General features: G+C 41.3%; 1 long non-coding RNA gene across 6 annotated transcripts in view; it reads right to left on the bottom strand.

Moving 5' to 3' along the window:
* Positions 1-19,850, bottom strand: part of LOC113842709 (uncharacterized) — a 170,031-nt gene that overhangs the window by 93,992 nt on the left and 56,189 nt on the right. For all 6 annotated transcript variants that reach the window (XR_011806878.1, XR_011806882.1, XR_011806879.1 and 3 more), the window contains exon 3: positions 11,444-11,583. This is a non-coding gene — a long non-coding RNA (uncharacterized lncRNA). The remainder of the gene's footprint in view (positions 1-11,443; positions 11,584-19,850) is intronic.

Raw genomic sequence — 19,850 nt, 5'->3', positions numbered from 1 at the left:
TTTTTTTTTTTTTTTCAGTCATGTTGATAGTATCAGCATAGTCACACTCATTTGCCTTGAGTTTCAATCATATTTGAAGCAAATTGCGATAGACAATTGCTGTCTTTAGAGCAGAGCACTGACCAGACCAGCTCCCGAATAGCTCCAGGTTAAAATATCGCAGTCTGTACAGCTTTCCCCTCACAACACGCAGATGTGCTTGGCGCAGGTCATCTCGGCTGAGAGTACCAGCGAGGGATTCACGTCGATGTTCTGAGTCCAATTCTCGGTCCTGTTCTGTTCTTCCAGCTTCACCAGCTGACAACTCCCTCAACATATGGGAGGGCCTGTTGCTAATGCTTGGCTCAGGCATCCACAGATCCCAGTTATAGCTCAATATTAATATTGCCAGAGTCCCACTCCCACCCTGTGTGACCACCAGTACTCATTCACTGCTCACAGCAATAGCTGTTTTAATTAACTTCTCTCATACGTCACTTGTGCCCTTACAGACATGCAGTTAATGAGCCAGCAAACCTAAGTTAGGATTGTTTTCCTCGTTTAACACTGGCATCTTGTAGATGTAACAAAAAGTTGTCATGAGAGTGCACTTGCTGGAGATATGATGATGGAGTTGTGGGCTGTTCTGAAGAAATTCTGTTTTTTTACATGGCTTCGGCATTGTTTGGACCAGAGGCATTGTGGGAAAGAAATTAAGAGTGTATGAGTGTTTTGGATAGACCAGACTTTTTGCTGACAGTCCTTTTATTCACAGAATCTGTCCACAATTGAAAGACAGGTCTCCCTCAGCTCAATGGCTACCTTTGTTCCTTTAGAAGAAAAGGTTCCTCAGAACAATTTTTCTCTGGGAAAAGATCCTTTTGAGTTAGAGATCCACCTTTCTGTGGTGGTTATCATTTCCTGTGCTTAGACCTAGAGAAGGCTGAGTTTTGAAGCGGCTTCAAAAACCTTTCAGAAAAGGCTGCTTCTGAGCATGCAACAGCATCATCTACCATCCTCTAGGCGACTGTCCTTACAACGAGCCCGTCTTCCTGAAGGGGACGTTCCTGTGACTGTGAACCAGAGGGAGGAAATCAAACCCAGAGGAGCTGGCTGGCTGCAGGGGAAAACTCACATCATCCTGTTATCCCGTAAGGAAGTGGTATGGGACCGTGCCTCTCTGGGGAGCCCGTGGCCTTTGCAAACTGACCGCATGACCTCCAGGGCTGCGCAACTTCATCCTGCTGCTTGTCACAGAGTTGTTCCTGTAACAGCGTGCTCTGGCCCCAAAATATATTTCCATTAACCAGAAAAACAATCTCTTGTCCCCATGCCTTCTGTCCTCTTTATACTTCCTTTTAACGACTAAGAAAATAACGTTTTGCACACAAGCATAAAATATGGTTTGTACAGAAACATACGATCAAAACGGGTGTTGTTCTTCTAAAGTGGCTCTATCTGACGAGGCTTTTCTTTTCCCTAAAACAAGAGCCTGCTGTCATCAGCCACACAGCCGTGTGTGCTGCCCCAAAGATAACTAGAAAAAAATTAGCCCTTCCTTAAGGGAAATAGGCATTATCCAGAAAATAAGGGACACCCAGCCCTCCTTCTCCTTCTATTCCTCACCCACGAGCGGTCAAATTGCTTCAGTGTTCACGCTGTGCCATCTAACAAATGCTTGTTGGCCACCTGTGTGGTTATCTTTAAAACAGTAACTTTAAAAAACACCCACCAGCATCCAAACATATGGATATGTGCCTGAGGGCTGAATACATTCTGTACATACAGCTATTCCCATGCCTGATGCAGTCTGATACTCTATCTATGCTGTTTCAGGAGCACCTCCCTATGTACTCCTCCAGGCTTTTACACAGTGGTTTGGGATCAGCTGTGGGTACCACCTTGTAGCCACACGCTAAATTCACTTTATTGTTTCATTGCTGGCGCTTAGTTGTGCTGTTCTGACTAAAAAAAAAATACAGTTAACACAAATGATGTGCATTTCAAAGGAAATGCAGAAAAATCTTATTGATGACAGCAAGAATTGGATGCGTTGCAGTTACCACATGAGAGCACCACTTCACAAATCTCTCAGGAGAGCACGTGAAGCCACTTTTACCAACTCAGGCTGTTCTATTAGAAATCTCTTATATTTATTTTTTGTAATGCTCTAGCTGTGTATGCCATGAGGAGTTTGCAAACGTAAGCTGTAAGGCTCAAAACCAGAAGGAAACTACCTTGGGATCCCAAAATTCTGTTACGTTTTTTGTTTGTTTTGTACAGACTCACAGTTTGGGGGAGTGCATCCAGTTGTCCACTGCAGAGGATGATAAATTACTTTTTAAATGACCATGTTAGCATAAGGCCTCTTGGACTTGAAAACTTTGAATTAGGTCTAGAGTTCAGACCTTCGTTCACCCTCTCCTCTCTACAGGTGACAGGATTGCTGCCCAGAAAAGTACTTTTTTTCCATGCTCATTGACATTTTTTCCATGAAGATGAACTGTTTTCTTGACAGAAAATTATGTCACCAATAACACTAAGCCTATTTCTTCCTCCACAGAACTGACATATCTTCAAATGGGAGAAATTCTCAAAACAAAAATATTTTTGCAACATACTTTATAGAAAGTCAAAAAGACAATATTTCTGACATGTATGTCATTAAAAATTAAAAGAATCGGTATGGAAATATTGCTGAAGTGTCTCAAGGAAGATGCTAATTTGCTGACTCACTTTCCCCCAAGGGGTAGGCAAGATTTGCCATGGCCTGGCAAGGCAGAAGACCTGCATTTTGCAGCACCTCAGGTCTCCAAGGTAGGATGTTTCCTAGAGGAAGATCTAGGACAAGACAATTCAAGCTGTAGGAAGCAGACAGACTCCTCAGGCACCTGCAGTGAAGTGCAGTGGTAGCCTTTCAGAGTTGAAATAATTTCCCTTTTGGCTCAACTGCTTCATCTGATCCCAGGCATTATTCAAAATTCTCTTTTTCCCATTGTTTTAAACAAAAGTGTGGAAGAAAATCACTCACATTTGCACATTTTTTTTTTAATTTAATTTTATTTTTTTTTTTACTTTTCCCACACTTCCTCAGACCAGAGTTAGTGGCAAGCCAGGTAGCTGGCAAAGGACTTCCCTGCTTCTCTTTCCTGAAGCAAACTGCAATGATGCACATCATGCATCACAGGATAGCCCAATAACCTTACTATGAAAGGCCAAGTATTCAAAGCAAATTTCCCAATATCTGTCCAGATTGGACTGTATTGTGTACAGACATACAGCAACATCCCCTTCCCTGCAGCACCAGCCAGTAGGACCCCCAGAACCTGGGCTGCCCCTCTCCAGCTACTTTTCCCAAGAAGAGGCATCCTGCAGCATTTTAAGCTCCATATGTAGGTAACAATGTTGGATGTCTGTCACACATCATGACTCACTTTGGGGCTCTGGCACATCCCGAAGTCTGCTCAGAAATGCCTGCCTGTCACTCTGTCTCTCCTCTGTTTGGCTGACAGCTTGGTAAGGGTCTGGGCTGATAAATGGAGACGGCAGCATCCAACCATAGGTACCTACTGTGCCTATAAAGACAGACATGCATAGAGGGCTTTCTTCTCCATCATAATTAAAGTCTATTTTTGTTCTCAAAGTAAGTAGCAACTGAGGTAAAAAAAAAAATTAAAAAAAAAATGCTGTGGTATGCAGGTGTCTAGAAAAGCAAAATAACAAGATTTTTGAAAGCACGTTGGTACCTACTGCCCTTTAGAAATAAGCTGACAAGAAAAGCAGAAGAAAAACAAAGTAACGCTGATCAAAATAAAGGAAGAGAAGGATTTAGGGATTTATGTTTGCCCAGTAGTCAGCTACATAAATTGCCTGTGAATGAGGGTTTAAAATGTTCTAAAATGTTTTTGAGGCATATCTAGGCTTGCTTATTTGTCAGAGAATAATATTTATGCCTTTCTATCTGTCCTGTATTAAATCACCCAAAACAGACTGTAATGCTGCTAGTAAAGCCATATGAATCCAAAAAAGAGTAGGAGCAGAAGAAAACATCCCCGGTAAGAAAGGAAAATAAAAGGCATGGATGGGTTCTGAATCTGAGAGTAGTTCCTGCAAACCGACAAATCACAAAATGCACGTCAAAAAAGCAGGAGGAAGAAAACATCTAGTGTGGTAACTGCTGTGTGTCCATATGAGATTTATACCAGGAGTCTCTCAAGTACCAGCGTTATCTGTCTGCTAGGAGCACAGGAATGTTTACGAAACACAAACTGTTAGCAACATCTCTCCATACATAGACCCAAAGATGAGAGAGACCAAACAGAAATCCATACGGCTTTTTGTTTCTCCCAACGTTTACCAAATACCCCTGAGGACAGAGCCAGGAAATAAGCAAATGCAGCACTTTTGAGAAAATAAAATAAAATAAAATAAAATAAAATAAAATAAAGTAAAGTAAAGTAAAGTAAAGTAAAGTAAAGTAAAGTAAAGTAAAGTAAAGTAAAGTAAAGTAAAGTAAAGTAAAGTAAAGTAAAGTAAAGTAAAATAAAATAAAATAAAATAAAATAAAATAAAATAAAATAAAATAAAATAAAATAAAATAAAATAAAATAAAATAAAATAAAATAAAATAAAATAAGAAGAAGACAGAAGCTGATAAAAGCTGGCCTAAACTCAAGAGATTCAGGGCCAGGTTGTAACCATCACCTTGCAGCTTGGTACTGTGCTATGCAGGCCTACCCCCGGGCTCCCAGCTCTGTGTGTGGCTCTTCCTCAGCAGTTCTTTCCCCCTGAACCCCAAACCAGGAACAGCTCAGAGGATGAGCCATGACTGAGCAGACTTTCACAGGCCAGGCTGTAAGTAAACCAGTACTTTGCTGACCATCAGATTTGCTCCATCTGCCCCCAGCATTGGTGAAGGTAAGAAGCAGCCCAAAAAATACAAATGTGTTAAAAATATAATATCTGTTAAAAATACAAAGCGTAATTCAGGGTACTAATTTCCCTGCCTCAGCCACTGAAATGAAAATAATTTCTGCAAGGTGTACACTGCAAATATCACTTCCTTGCTGTCAGGTTAAAAACAGCTTCAAAATTTTTGTTCAAGACATGTTCTAGCAACGAGAATTTTGCTAGATGAAAGACTAGGTACAGATCATGTTCTGCTTTTTCTAAACTCACATAAAGTACTATGGAGGATTTCCATTGGCTTCAACCTCTGCCTGTGCTGGTGTGCTACAGAGAAGGACTCTATGGCTTTAAAGTTGCTGTGGGAACTAACATGCTAAATCAACCCTAAGAGCAATGTGTGTAAAAGGAATCTCCTTGGTGCCTCTCTTCCCTTGAGACAAGGTAGCTACATCCACAGATTGTAGTCTCCCCAAAAATAAAATAATGAAAAAAAAAAAAAAACCTCTGAAAGCTATCAAAAATGATTAAATCAGCAGGAAATGAGAAGAAAAAAAAAAAAAAAAAAAAAAAAGAAAGGAAAAAAAAAAAGAAAAAAAAAAAGAAAAAAGAGAGAGAGACCTCTACACCTAGCAGCACTCACTAGGTAAAGAGAGAATGGAATAAGTCTCCATTCTTTTACTCCCCATTAAAATGTACTTGTGCCCCCCTACTGACCAACTTATTTGATTTATATCTTTTGCTGGATAGGTTTCTGTTATAATCTCTGGGAAATCAAGAATAAAAGTCCACTTGGTCTCCTGAGCCTTGGCAGAATTATTTTAAATTCAGCAGAGCAGGGAAGAAGGAGAAAGGTTTTCATTTTCTGTTTCAGTCTTGGATATTCCTTTAGTATATGGCAACCCTGCATGGTTTCAAACATGCTCATTAGGTGCAGAGCTAAAGGTAGCTATAATTAAATGCAATTTTCCATCTACTGCCAAGGTGCATAGGTTTCCAGGGAGCCAGCTCCTTGTCACCTTTTCTGCGTACTTGTGGCTAAATATGAATATTAATGAACTCTCAGTTCTCCTCACCCTCCCTTTCCCAATTTATTCACAACTATTCTTTCTGCAATGAAAGAAGAAAAAAAAAAAAAAAAAAAAAAAGGCAAAATATAATTAGCTTCTCTATGAGCCCTCAGTCTGCTCTGGCATATCAGTGGCTGAGCTTCCCACTTTGCCAGTGGACAACATACTGACAAAGAAAAGGATCTTTAATAAGATGGGGTTTTGATTATCTTCGGCAGCCCTGACAAGCTTCAGAGAGCCCTGGAATGAAAACAAGATTTCTTGTTCATGTTTCTAGCCATGCCATTCAGAGAAGATGTCCCCATGTCCAAAAATAAAAATTTTACCCAACTTGAGTCACAACATTTCTTAATTGAAAATCAGCAAACTCTCAGGGGGAGTGAAGACAGAGAATTTGGTCTAAAACTGCCGGTGCTAATAAGAGTAACGATGTCTCCCCTCTACCAGCCATCGCTCCTCTAGAGCTTGCAAATTAGCTTTAAAACTGGGTGTGAATCTGTAATAATCAAGCCCCGTCCTTAGTACAGCCTGCCAACACTGCACACATCAGCTCTCGCTCACCTCTCACCATCCCAGGCAAGACAAAGCCACCTTGCTAGGCCGCAATGATCCCAAAACATTCACAGTTGTATTCACTGGCCTGTCCAGGGGCTGCCACCCCACCAGGAACACCAGGCCTCCCCTTCCTCAGTCTGCTCACCTCTCCTGGGCCATGTCACTGCAGAAATAGGTCAAGTCCTGCTGACTCCTTGGTGACCAACCTGCTGAGCACCAGGGCTTGGCACAGCAAGAGCTCCCATTTCCGATCTCCAGCCCCCCCAGAAAGACTTGCCACAACAACAGCTGTGTGGACCCTCAAAATATGACGATTTATCACTCATGCCCAGCTGAGTTACACGGGCTGGTTGATACCACGCACAGGTACGCTGCCAGCATGCTCCAAGCTTGGGCAAATATCACCTTGTACTCTAAAAACACACTCCTTTTTTCACACATACCCCTTCCCTCCAAAAGACACAGGCTTGCATGGAGCCTGTCCAGGTTTGAATCAAAGTGCATTCCCCAAAATACAAGACAAAAAGCTGATTCCAGCCTTCTCCAAATTATTTTATTTCACAAATTATTTCAGTTCGACTGCGTTCACACCTCTGTGGTGTTTACTGACTTAAAACATGCTGGCAAATGTGTTTACTGAAGAAACATTCCCTACACCGGCAAATTTCAGGCAAATATTTGTGGTAAGCAATTTTCGAAACTGCAAACCCAAATATTTATCCCAGAAGAAGGATGCTACAAATCCAGTCAAAGAACAGAAACATACCATGTAACCTCTGTCTCCAGTCAGCTGGAAGGGCGTCCAGCAGATCTGTGGACAAAGAATCCTTCAGAGAGATGCTGGGAGTGCTTGATAAAATCCTGACGTGTTTATGGGCAAATCAAGACCCAAAGGGGAAGAAGGACAAAGTTTATGAAGCATGCAACTCATTGCAATCATTTGATCAGCGTACCCATCACGTTTGCTGGGCAGGGGAGCACGCTCTTGGCTTGACACAACTCCAGCAAGGTCTGGGTAAAATGCAGTGTATTCCTCTCTGTTTGTTTGGCAAATGAATAGCAGCAGTACTCACTCCGGACAGCATTTTGCAGGTTATATATACCCTTAGAAGCAGAGGCAGCTGGTGGTGGCCACCAGGCCTCAATTAGATATGAAAATATCACTTCGGTGGAAAGTCGTACATATCTGCAAAAACAGCCTTATGCCTGCATAAACCAAAGGAGAAAAAGGTAGCTTAGGAGGCAAATCTTATACTAGACCCAAGCCAAGCATCTATAATATATGTTTTGTTTGGTATTTACACAGAATCTATCTGAAAACGAAGGTGCCTTTAGTTGCCAAGGGTAGCAGATGTGTTTTCTGGAAACTACTGCCAAAAAAGCAAGTTAAGAAAGGGGGAGAAGTGGAGAGGGAAGTTCAGCTTCTTCAGCACGGAGAGTTTGGTGTCTGAATATGCTATGTCAACCCACTCACAATAAAATTTAAAACATTTAACCCAAACTGCTGAGACTGCAGCTGACTGTTTTCAATCTCACTGACAGCACAGCAATCAAACTTCAGCCACAGGGTTCAGCCTTCCTGACAGGTACATTTGCCCGCCATCTGCAAGTGGCATGTGGGACATGCCAGAAGACTGACTGCAGGCCAAGCCTGAGAATCTGCAAGGGCAGAGTTGGCTCAAAGACCATGTTACAAAGAAACTGGGCAGCTTGGGAGACCCAATGAGCCTGTCTTGGCCCAACTGGCCCTCCCCAGTGCTGTTTCTCCGATGCCCACCATGGGTGTGAGGGCTTGACCACCACCCTCCAAGCAATGCACGACTCCTTCGCATTCAGTACCTTGATGAAGCCACAAGAGGAAGTCTATGTGACCCCTGGCCTGGTACAAGAGCCGTGCTGTTCTCTTAAAAACAAAGGATTTTATCTTTATCTCAGCTTTTTCATCTTTCATGACCTAAAATTTCATTCTCTAAGCACTTCCTTGAAGATGTTTTAGGCAGAACTACACATAAAGAAGCCTAAATGGCTGACAAAAGATCAATAGCATTTTTCCCAATGAGACCTATGGATACTGTATTTTTAATGTGTACTTTTAACCTCTTTCTGACTCCTCATTTCAGTGACTACCACACAACATATGGTTCTAGCAGTCAAAAGAATTAAGCAAATATCTAAGAAGATAATGAAGCAGTAAAATCTACGCTAGAGATTAAATTCTCTAGAAACCTGTAAATAAGGGGAAAAGATTTAGAATGGTGCTTCACTGCAAATAGGAAAAGAAACAGAAGACAGTTTCGTTTTAAAGTTGCTGCGTATCTGAAGAGACGGAAATTGTAGAAGAATTTGTCATTTATGTAAGGCACGGGTGTCAATCTTTAAAAACTGAGAGGGCTCACTGATCCTTGGCAAAGGAACAGGAGATGATGGGTACCAGCAGCAAAACACTCTGTCAGAGTCTGCTGGGGAAACGAGCTTTTAGGGTGCAGTGAGAGTTTGCCAGACAAACTCCCCATGGGGAGGAGGCAGAGCCTGGCCTGAAACAACCTTGAATGATAGACAGCGATCTGAGCCCTACAGTTAGCCATGGTGCTGCGTCCCCTACAGGGAAACCACCTGGACCAATACACAGCAGAAAGCATCACCGAGTCTCCTTGGGCAACACGTGGCTGCATGCTGCCCATGTGCTGTGGCCCCTTGGGAGGCACAAGCACACACACATCTTTCTGAAGATTTTCCAGTTACACATTTGCACAGTTGTTATGTTGCACAGAAATTCATGTGACACAGCACTGACCTAACTTTGTCAAGATGGAGAAGGGAAAACCTCAGCATCTGACTGATCTAAGAGCGACACAAACTTCCCTAGTGGAATGTCATAGAAACAAGATTTAAGCCCCTGATAAAGGCTCCCAACATTGTAAAGCCTTCCATATATTAATAAGCTTAATTATTTGTGAGTCTCTCTGGAGCCTAATCATTAATGCACTGTAATTAATGCAAATGCCAGTCACTATGGCTGCATCAATATTACCTGCTGAGATATATATCAGAGTCTGGAGGACATGGGGAATTGTGATATAGACCATGGCTCTCACTGGGCCTGGGTTTCCCTTGCAGAGGTCCGTACACACTTGGGCATCACCCTAAAAAAACATGCTCCCAGGCTCAGGAACCGAGACAGGCTGCTGCATCCGGTAGTGTACTGTGAGTAAGGACAGAAAACCTCATCAACTGCCTTACAAGCCAGTGCAGAATGGTGGACTCTCAAAGCACTTTCTTTCGGAGGCTGGTTACAGGAATAAAATGGAGACCATTCATATTCTTTACTGCTTCACAAGGGACAAAGAGTATTTTAAAAGGAGCAGCCTATAATGGCAGTAGCAGTAGACAGTACTTTCTGGGATTAAATTGCAAAGCAATATCTGCAGAAAACTGCAGTGGTTCAGCCTCTGAGAACTGCAGAACCCTTTCCTTTGATTGGCTCTAAACTTTCCCCTCAGCCCCACCAAAGCTAATTGAAATGGACAGCAGAAGCTATTCAAGAAGCTCTTATTTTCAGAGAAAGAAAAATGTCAGCAAAGACATTTATATCAGCACAATCATTTCTGCGGGTCTTTCACCCTCTTTCTCCCACCCCTGGTTATTAAATAGATCTCTCTAGCTAGGAAGTTCTTCATATAAATTCCTTACCTATACACTGCTGCTGACTGGTTGATGATGCTGTCAGCTCCCCAATGCCACGGTGTTCTTTCAGAAAAAATGTGAGTATTTTTTTCAGATGACATACTATTTAACAAAAGACAACAAACAACAAACCTCCAACTTCAGATACTGCAGAAAACCATCATCCTGTGACCAAGAACTGCAGAATGCCTGAGGTAAGAAAATACTATTTATTCTTGTAATGGATTTTATGAACAAATCAAATGAGGTGAGATGTTTCTGAAAATTTGATCATTCATCACCAAAGCCTTTTCTCATCTTGTACTCATCAGTTCTACTACCTGCCGCTGCTGGAAATATGCCCTGTACATAGAAAAAGACATAATGTGCACGCACACATACACACACACACACACACACACATTTACTCATAGGCACAGGCACACACTCCAAGCAAATGCCTGGCCTTCTTTGGAGAACAGCAGATTTATAAAAATGCAAGGAACATTTAATCTATCATTTTTATTTGCTTTTCTTTTAATAAAAAAACCTACTCCAAATACGGAATGTGAACTATTACCTACTTTCTAAATGCTGGACTTAACTACTCTCTTCTTTTTCCTCCATCTCGGAAATAGGCTTAATATAGCTGTACAGGATATGCACAGTATTTTTAAGGTTAGATTTTGATTTTGTCTTTCAAAATGGTAATGACTTTACAGTTACAGAGATATAAAAAAATCCCAAACGTTTGAGGAAACTAATACTTCAGTTACCAGTTAACTTGTAACTTAACCTTCAGGCATTTTCTGAGGTTTTGGGAAAGATGTTGTGGCCGCAAAAAGGCGGTTTTATTCCTGGCAAACTTTGTATGTGTATATGCGTGTTTTGTATGTGAGTTTTAATGTCATGAAATACCAGAAAGAAGTTTTGGGGTTTGTGGGAATAAATTTTCTGTGTTTATGTTCATTTAAGGGAGGGTGGCCAAAAACGTCTATTCACAGAAGCTTGGCAGCAATCCCTCACAGAGACAAATAAGTACATTACAAGATAACACTGTTCCCTTTCCACTGTGTAGCAATGTAGGATTTCACACCCTGTTCACATTGCAGAAGATTGAATGAAATTTATCAGTGCTTGAAGGGATCATTAAAAAAAGAGCAAAACCCAATCCTTGCCCTGCAGACATCTGCACTTAGTAACTGTCTGAATCAGGAGGTGCTGTGATGGGTTCAATGGATGGAAGATATATCTGCTGAGGCCATACCTACCCTAGATTTCATTGCAGGCTGGTGTGTCTCTGCTGCTCATTGGCAGCGTGGTCTGTCCTGAAGTCAATCTATAGCTTGCCCTTGGAAGGTTTCCCTCAATTTTTGAATCTGGAGGCAGATGGTTTTTCTGGTTGTGGTTCCTGCAAGAGGGGAAAAAAAAAGAGAAAGAGTCCCAAACTATTCTCATTTTCTTTTCACCCACCTTGGTGGCTCATAAGCAAGCAAGAAGTTAATAGAAATGGTCTTTGGCAACCTATCATCCATCATTTTCAGGCTGAATAGCACCTCGCTCTGAGGAAGCAATACTGTGATTATAAATAAATTCAAAACAATGTATTTAAAATATCTTGAGGCTCTCACTCCAAAACTATCACCCAAAAATAAAACCACAGAGATTATTTTTCTCTTCTCTTACCATATCATCTTCTCTTTTTCCTCCTGCTCTAGAAGATGTTTTTCCCACAAATTTTATTCTTCCTGTCCTCTTGCCAGTTGTTTTCCATCCCTGGCACATGTGAACTTCTTCTTGACATAATCTTACAAGTTTACTTTTCTCTCCACATCACAGCAGTCTTAAAAGACACTCTATCAGTTTCCCTTCCTGGACCATTTTCAGCTATCCTGCCCCTCCAGAGCTCTCCAGAATTTGTGGCACTTAGAGGATGCACTGAGAAGCAGTGCATCTTTCTGACCTCCAAGAGAAGCCCTATAACCTCAGAGGTAATGAGAAAGCTGCAAAATCTGAGAGTGAAGACAACCTGGAGGGACATCAGAATAGGTATCTTCAACTTTATTCTTCATATGTAATAAAACTGGCTTTGCTGGAAGCCTCATGAAGTCTTTGCCATCTTTGTGACCTAATTTTTCATCTAATCGAGACACACAAAGATCTAAACTAAGGAAGTGTTTGGGTCTGACTCCAAAATTGGTCAGGTATTTGCAGTGATATGGCACTATGAAATAACACAAGTGTGAAAGTCATTTCAATGAATGAGGTAGATTTTAAAAATAATAATAAACAATAGAAGAAAACTCAGGGGTGACCATTATAATTTCCTTTAAAATCTCGAAGACTTTAACACTAATGGCTGCCTTGTTTCTAATGCACTGGGAAATAAATACATATATATATGTCTCATCACATTAGAGCAGTTTTAAGAAAATGGACCATAACACTTTTCTGGCAATTGATTTGGCTGTGAAAATATTTCTGTTGCTGTTCTCATACTGTAACAGTACAGGCCAGCTGATCTGTTCAGAGATAATTGAAGTAGGATTTTTTTTTCTTTTGTTTAAATGTAGTTCTGAAGTGGTTTCACAAGCACGCTTGAATATTACCACAGTAAATGAAAGGCTATTTCTAAAATGCACATCTTCCTTCCTTCCACGTGTTGGTACAAGAGCAGGAGATGGGTTTGCAAAGGCCATTCACATCCTTCCTTAGCCATGCTGAGATCGAGACTTGATCTCACAACTTTACATTATATTCAGAGCTTATACCAAATGGGTTTAAATTTTATTTGTTTTCAGCTTCTTCTCAGTTAAATAGTCTGGAATTGACCCGGTAGGTTAAAAATTTTGAATTTCAGTGTAAACCAAGTTTCCAAAGGTTTCAGCAGTATTTCAGGTCAGATAAAACAGTGACTGTTGTATCAGCATTACTACATCATCAGGTGTAGTAGGTTATTCAGCCAGTTATTCACACCAGTTACATTAGGCATACGGTTCAGCCAGAAATCAGGCAAGTTTTAATTGCTTATTACCAAATAAATAAATAAATAAATAAAAGTTGCCCCTTCCTACATCCAGTAGAGGGAGAGGAAGGTGCTTCCAGAGCAGGTAATTTGAACTACCAAAGTTACGTGCAACAGTTCTCTGCTGTTTGCTGAAAACCTTGTAGCTCAGGCCCTGGATGTACACTATCTGAGGAGAATTTGTCGAAGCAGCTGGAGATAATGCACCCAGACCACCCTGCATTGCTCAGAAGATGAGATTCTCTTTTGGGAACTAGAGGAAAGTTTCTCAGGACTGCCATTTTTTAGCTGAGACCATGTTGACTGTTGTGTGGATCTTGGAGAGTCACCTCCCTCAGGGCAAGTCTCCCCCCAGCAGCAGTTACTGCTGTAAAGGAATCTGCTGGCAACAGAGGTTGTATCTGTAGCAGTAAATTCGGGATGGCCAGGACCACTCCGGGGCAGCAAGGCCAGCTGGCAAAGAACAGCCTGTGTCCATGCAACTCTCCTACCTTTCAAAATGCATCCAGGTTGGATGTTTCCACAAAAGCTTCATTTGTGGTTACTTAAAACATTTGTTCCTATTGGCACTACAGCACTACCAAGGGACAGATGGGCCGGTGGCAGGTAGCTTGGCTGACAGGCACCCAGGGATGCTCAAAGGCAGATCCCTCCTTTTGGATCTCCCAAGGCTACCTAGTGGGAGTGTGGGGAGGAGCAGCAGCAGCATTTCACTGTGCTACAGCTAGGTCTAAAAGCAACATGTGCCCAAACTCAACGCTGATGAGCCCATCATGCAGATAAAGCTGACAGTATTAGGCACAGCATAAATATCCATACAATTTGCCTGCTTACAGGAGCTAGGGAAAAAGCAGCTCTAGGAATAAGGCTCCTCAGGACAGCGCAGGAGTACCACACATGCAAGAGTGCTCTGGAAAATCCCATCAAACTGGAAGGCATCCCTTTGATTACAGGATTTGTATATTTATTTATTTTAGGTCATCACAAAACCACACCAACCAAGGGACAGGACTTCCAAGTAACAAGCAGCCAAGACAGTACAGCTAACACTTCACAACAAAAGGTTGGTGGTCAGGGTTTAGGAAACTTGAAATCCATCTAGTTTCTTCTAAATCCGAAATCCACTAATTCCACTAAATCCATCTAGTTTCTTCTACAAAAGACAGCAACATGTTATATCCTGGTGCTTCTAAGAAGTTATTTTTCTTTGTTAAATGTTTCTACCAGTGACCCTTGCTATTTATTCCATGAAGAACAGATTATTTAACAGCACAAATTTATTCCTTTGTGCTGCTCCCATCATGAAAGCTCCTGAACACTAAGTTCCTGCACTTCTAAGATAGAAGTTGAGGAGCTGTGCTTGCTGATCGTTGGTAGGAAAACTCACAGTGGCATAAGTACAGACACAGAGTCACACAACCTGTTGTTTACCATCCAACCATCTCCTGCTTTCTGCAGGCACAGCATTGCTCCTGCATGCCTCATTGACACAGAGATCACCAGATGCAGAGAAGGAAAACACCTCAAGATGTCCCATAGTAGGAAAAGCTGTATCTCAATAGTCTTCCCATTGGGCGCTTGTTTCCTTTGCTTTGGAAGGCAGTTCTTTGAAGGAGAAAGAAGTTCCAGATATTCTTGTCCAGTTCCTCTCTATCCTAATGTTTTTGGTTTTGTTTTGTTTGTTTGTTTGTTTTTTTCTTGCTTTCTAATTTTTTTCTGCAGTTTATGACCATCACTTCTTGTTTTGCCCACCACAGATACAGAGATCATTCCCTCCTCTTTCCACTTGAAAACTGTTATCCTGTCCCATTTCCTCCACCAGTCTATACATCCTCAGAATAAATAACCCAAATCTTTGCCTTTTTTCCCCTTAGACTGTGTCTTCAGTTCACATTTTCTAGATATCTTAACTTTGCTGTACTCCATCCACTCCAAGTGATCTGTCTTTCTTGAAACACAGTGCCTGCTACTGAACATGGAATAGCTTTATAAGCAGAAGGATTATTTTGTGTCTTTGTTGTTTACACACCTAGGATAGGCTTTCTTTTTTTCACAACAGGCTTACATTGCTCTCACATGCTTAGCTAGTGACCCAACATAGTTCTTCAATCCTTTCTGAAAGAAACTATCCCATTTCTCATAGAAACCATCCTGTTTCTCATCCTATATTTAATGAATGTTTTTTTGCCCACTCACTTTTATGAGCCTCTGTGGAATTCCATCCCTTTTTTTTTTAAGGAATTTTCTCCAATTTGTAAAAAATCACTTTTAATTCTCTTTCCCCCATTGTGCTTGCAGTCTTTCTCAGACTTGCTTTATCTTCAGCTTTACTAAGCCTCCCATGATCTGGGTCATTAAAGAGAGCATTGGATGAAACTGCATGGGGAACAGGCATTCATGCACTATTCACAGGGGGAGATTTCCAAAGAGCTGGAACCTTATCACAATTTAATGATATATATTTTGAAATTCCAGTCCCCTTTTTGACATCCACTACCGCTCTTCTAGGCTGTGAGCTTCAAATTCACTCCTACACAAAGGCTCTAATAAGATCCTAGAAAGCATTTTCTAATTGATAACGCTGAACTTCAGCCAGGCATGTGAGTCTGAGATCTTAAATTATCCTAATTCATATCTGTGTGGCTTCACACTTTGTGTGTTTACTACTAGACAATTTACATCCCTTCCAGCTAACAAAAAGGTTTGGAAAGCCGGTGGCCTTCTTTCTGGTGCTCTGCATCTTCTTGCTGAATTTAAGCATTGCACTCATTGTGCATTAACTGTATATTATTTATATCATAGAATCATATCTCACTTATTTGAATGGCACAGGCTTGCTTTTTCTCTGCTGAACTTCTTGAAACCTGAATCCCTTTGTTCAATGCAGCAGAGCTGTATACCAGGGGTCTGTAACACACAGGCAGCATGCTCCAGTGGGCTGAGAGCCAGGATCTCCTTAATTTCAACCCTAACTTTGCAATATAGAAAGTTGCACGAGTCTAGGCAGGTACTTTAGCTCCCTCCCTTGTCTTACTGCCGGCCAGCACTAAACCAACACAACAGAAAATGCTGTTTCCCTTATTTTCCATCAAAGTCCAAAATTAATACCCACAGTGAGTTTCGCCCAGCTAAAAGCTCTTAACTACAATTATTCTTTCACATTTTCAGTGCATATTTACCAACAGCATCTTGGAAATAGGCTACCAGAACTTCTGCTGGTGTAACCACGAGGCTCCATGGATAGCCAGGAGAGCAGTTTGTGAAGGCATTACGTTATTGAACTATCTGGTTCTGTAAATCCAACCTGATGAGATCTGCTATAAAACCAGTTTCTGCACCCTTGAGCTTTACTGCAAAACACCTGCATTTAGCCTTCCTTTTTCTACTGAGGGCACAAATATTTTAGAAGCTGAATCTCTTAATGGAATTGATGTATCAGGGAAGAGCAGGTGGATATCTTAAAAAAAAAAAAAAAAAAAAAAAAGGCAAGCATATGGAAGGGAAGCAGAGGAAGGAAAGAATAGTTTCAGTAAAGAGAGTCTTTCTGTGCAATACAATACTGAAGAAATACCATGAGAAATCAACCACAGGAAAATTAGGAGCTACAAAACTGGAGATAAAACAGAATTAGAAGTAAAAGAAGCAGAGCAGGAATACAATCTACAAGGTCAATTGATAAAATATGTAGCAAGCACTGAACCAACACCAATCAATACCGCTCAGTATGAACAGAATCACAGCCTAATAACCACATCACATCCACTTTATGGTACTATCTATCACAGCAGCAGCGGGAGGCCGTGGCAATTCCACTTTCTGCACACTCGGATGGACTGGCCTCACTCGGAGCTCCTGGTGCCGTTTCATGCCACCACAAAGGCAGCAGGGCTGCTCCACAGACAGCAACACTACCCTTTGGCTGAGTCCACCAGAGACTTGGGACAGCAAACCTGGGATATGGGATAGGCAGGATGGTGAGAAGCTGAGCATGCAAACAAGAGGATTTGGGCCCAAAATGTTTCATTGCAGTTTGCAAGGAGTGCAACACACAGACGAACATACAGGGCCTGGGGGAAAAGCAAAGAAAGGGAAGGTGCACGGAGTGCAGGGGAACATACACCACTGCATAGCTCAGGACTCATTAGAGAGGGTTTGAAAATTGGCTGGAGGACATGTGGATCTGAGACTTCATCCCACATTTTGATCTAATGTTTATAAAGATTGACTCATATCGTAATCCACTGTATCTTTCAAAAAATGCTGAAGGATCTCCTTCAAGATTTTCATAAGGAAAGGCAATCATCAGCAGTTGAAAATACTGCTCAAATACTGGAATACGTACAATATAGGCTGTGGTTACTACTTATGCCTAAAAAGGATTGCTGAAGGGAAAATAAAATAAATAATAATAAATAAAAAGAAAAAAATCACTCTTTCTCCAGTTACCCTTATTCCAGAAAAGAATAGGATACTAAATATTGCTTTATTTATGCAAAGCCACAGAATTTCATCTATTCAGTCTAAACCCCGCTGTGAGACTGGAGGCTCTTTAGGCTACTGTCACTGCATGCCAGCACCAGGAGCGACCAGTCTGGCATGGAGAGTCTCCTCTGCCCACCATGGTGCTCACAGTGGGCAGGGCACAAGGACACATTTCAAGGTTTCTCCTTGATTTTATCCACACCTTTTTCCTGCCTTTAGCTGGTCCAAAAAAATATATATATATATAAATCTTTTTATAAAGTTTGAGTTTCAGGTTCTTTTTTGTTTTCTTTGTTTGTTTAGATTTCGGAATATATATCCATCGTTGTCTGACAGAATTCACAAATTCACAGTTTTGAAAATCATGCGGGTTAACTTGTTAAAAAGAAAAACAAATGAATTTGACAAAGACTTATTGAGATGAAGACGCCTCGTATTTCAAAATGTTTAATCTCACCAAAAAGGTCTTACACCTGCTTGAAGCAAAGCCCACCAGTAAAGCAGGCTTACAGCACTCGTGAACTAGCAGAGTTCGTCTTCATTTCATAACGAAATTTTCAAGAAGATGCTGTACCATATTTTTTCACTTTCAGTAAAAATGGTACTATATAACTTATGGGACACGTTTTGAAAATACCATGTGTTGCTTGTACTGCTATCTCAGAAATGTAAAGAAATAAACCTTCCTGCATATATTTACAAAGCTGTTTGCAAGATTTTAGAGTCTAATTAATTGGAAGCTCTCCCCAAATGAGAAAATAAAGAAATCACGGGGAGATTGAGAAGCAGCACAAGAGTGGAATTATCTCAGGAAATTAATCAAAATGTGCATAACCAATTATTTGACAGATATTATTTCTCCTAATTATAGCCAGATACTACAGCTGACAGAGAGGTAAGGTGGCTTTTTACATAATAGCAAGGCACAGGACATCTGTCACCAAGATCTATTCTACAGTTAGTTCTCTTAATACCTCAATTAAGACAGTCTCAGATCAAACTCAGAGATAAATAACTCTGTACATTTCCTATTCTGTGGCTGTGTAAGCAAATGAAGCCCACAAGCTGCGAGGTCTGGAAAATACTGTCCTGTGTGTTCTTCCCCTTGTCCAGATGCAGGGAGAAGTCCAGCTGAGACTGTTATCCTGACCCATGCCCAGCTTACGCTTGCAATATGCTTTTGTGCTCACATTATCCCATGCTTTGTGAAAACACAAAACAACATTGTTGCGTTTCTAATGTCCACTATTTCACCACCCCATGTGCTGTTCTGACAACTAAGAAGTGACTTCAGAATGCTTCATTGCTGGGGGTGGCTTTGTTTTGTTTCAGAGTCATCAAACTCAGCGCAGTCCGTCGAGGTTAATTCATTACCACCACCCCTGGCAACACTTTTATGCCACTCCAAATCCTGCCAAGGCATAGTTCAAACACGCACATATTTATGTTTATGCATGACCACACACATTTATATGCATGTGTATACAAATACATGCATATAAGCACAGAGACACAATTCAAATGCAGTTCCATCATGTTTTTCCTTTAAAATAATTTTAGCCAGTGGCATTGCAAAATCAGCCTGGCCTATAACCAGGAGCCTGCACCTGCACAGCTCCCAGTTGCAGAACCCCTCCTGTAATTGTTAAGCAATTTGCCTGTTAAGCACCACTGGCAAGAGTCTGGTAGCTCTTACGCTCAAAAAAGCATTTGTTTGGCTCATATGTTACTAAGACACTGCGTTATTCTTCAGGCCGTCTAGAAAGCTGCCTGTTGCCATACTGGCAAAAGGTCTTGCTCTCTACACGAAACACTGCTTTAGCTCCAAGGAGCACAACCCAAAAGAACCAAATCCTTCCTAAAACAATGTTCCTATCCTACGTGTTCCCGCTATATTTGGAGACGTAGGAAGGAGCAGAGCTCATTGTTCCCTGCTCCCACTCATAATCCTCTATGGAGTAGCCAGTTCTGGTAAGGAGATAAGGAGTAGTTCAGGCTTTTTTTCTTAAAGGAAACAATTAGTTTCTCTTCACTCTCTTACCAGACTGTTTTAGCTAGTCTTTGGCTAACACTATTATATACATTCTGGGCAGTGCAGCTGACATGGGCAACAGCAGTGAAAGCACACTGCTGCCCATGCTGCAGTGACAGCAACCAGACTAAAGGTGACC

This window comes from Anas platyrhynchos, chromosome 2 (assembly GCF_047663525.1).
Source record: "Anas platyrhynchos isolate ZD024472 breed Pekin duck chromosome 2, IASCAAS_PekinDuck_T2T, whole genome shotgun sequence".
In the NCBI taxonomy this organism is placed as follows: Eukaryota; Metazoa; Chordata; class Aves; order Anseriformes; family Anatidae; genus Anas; species Anas platyrhynchos.
This window is presented reverse-complemented; position numbering and strand designations above follow the sequence as displayed.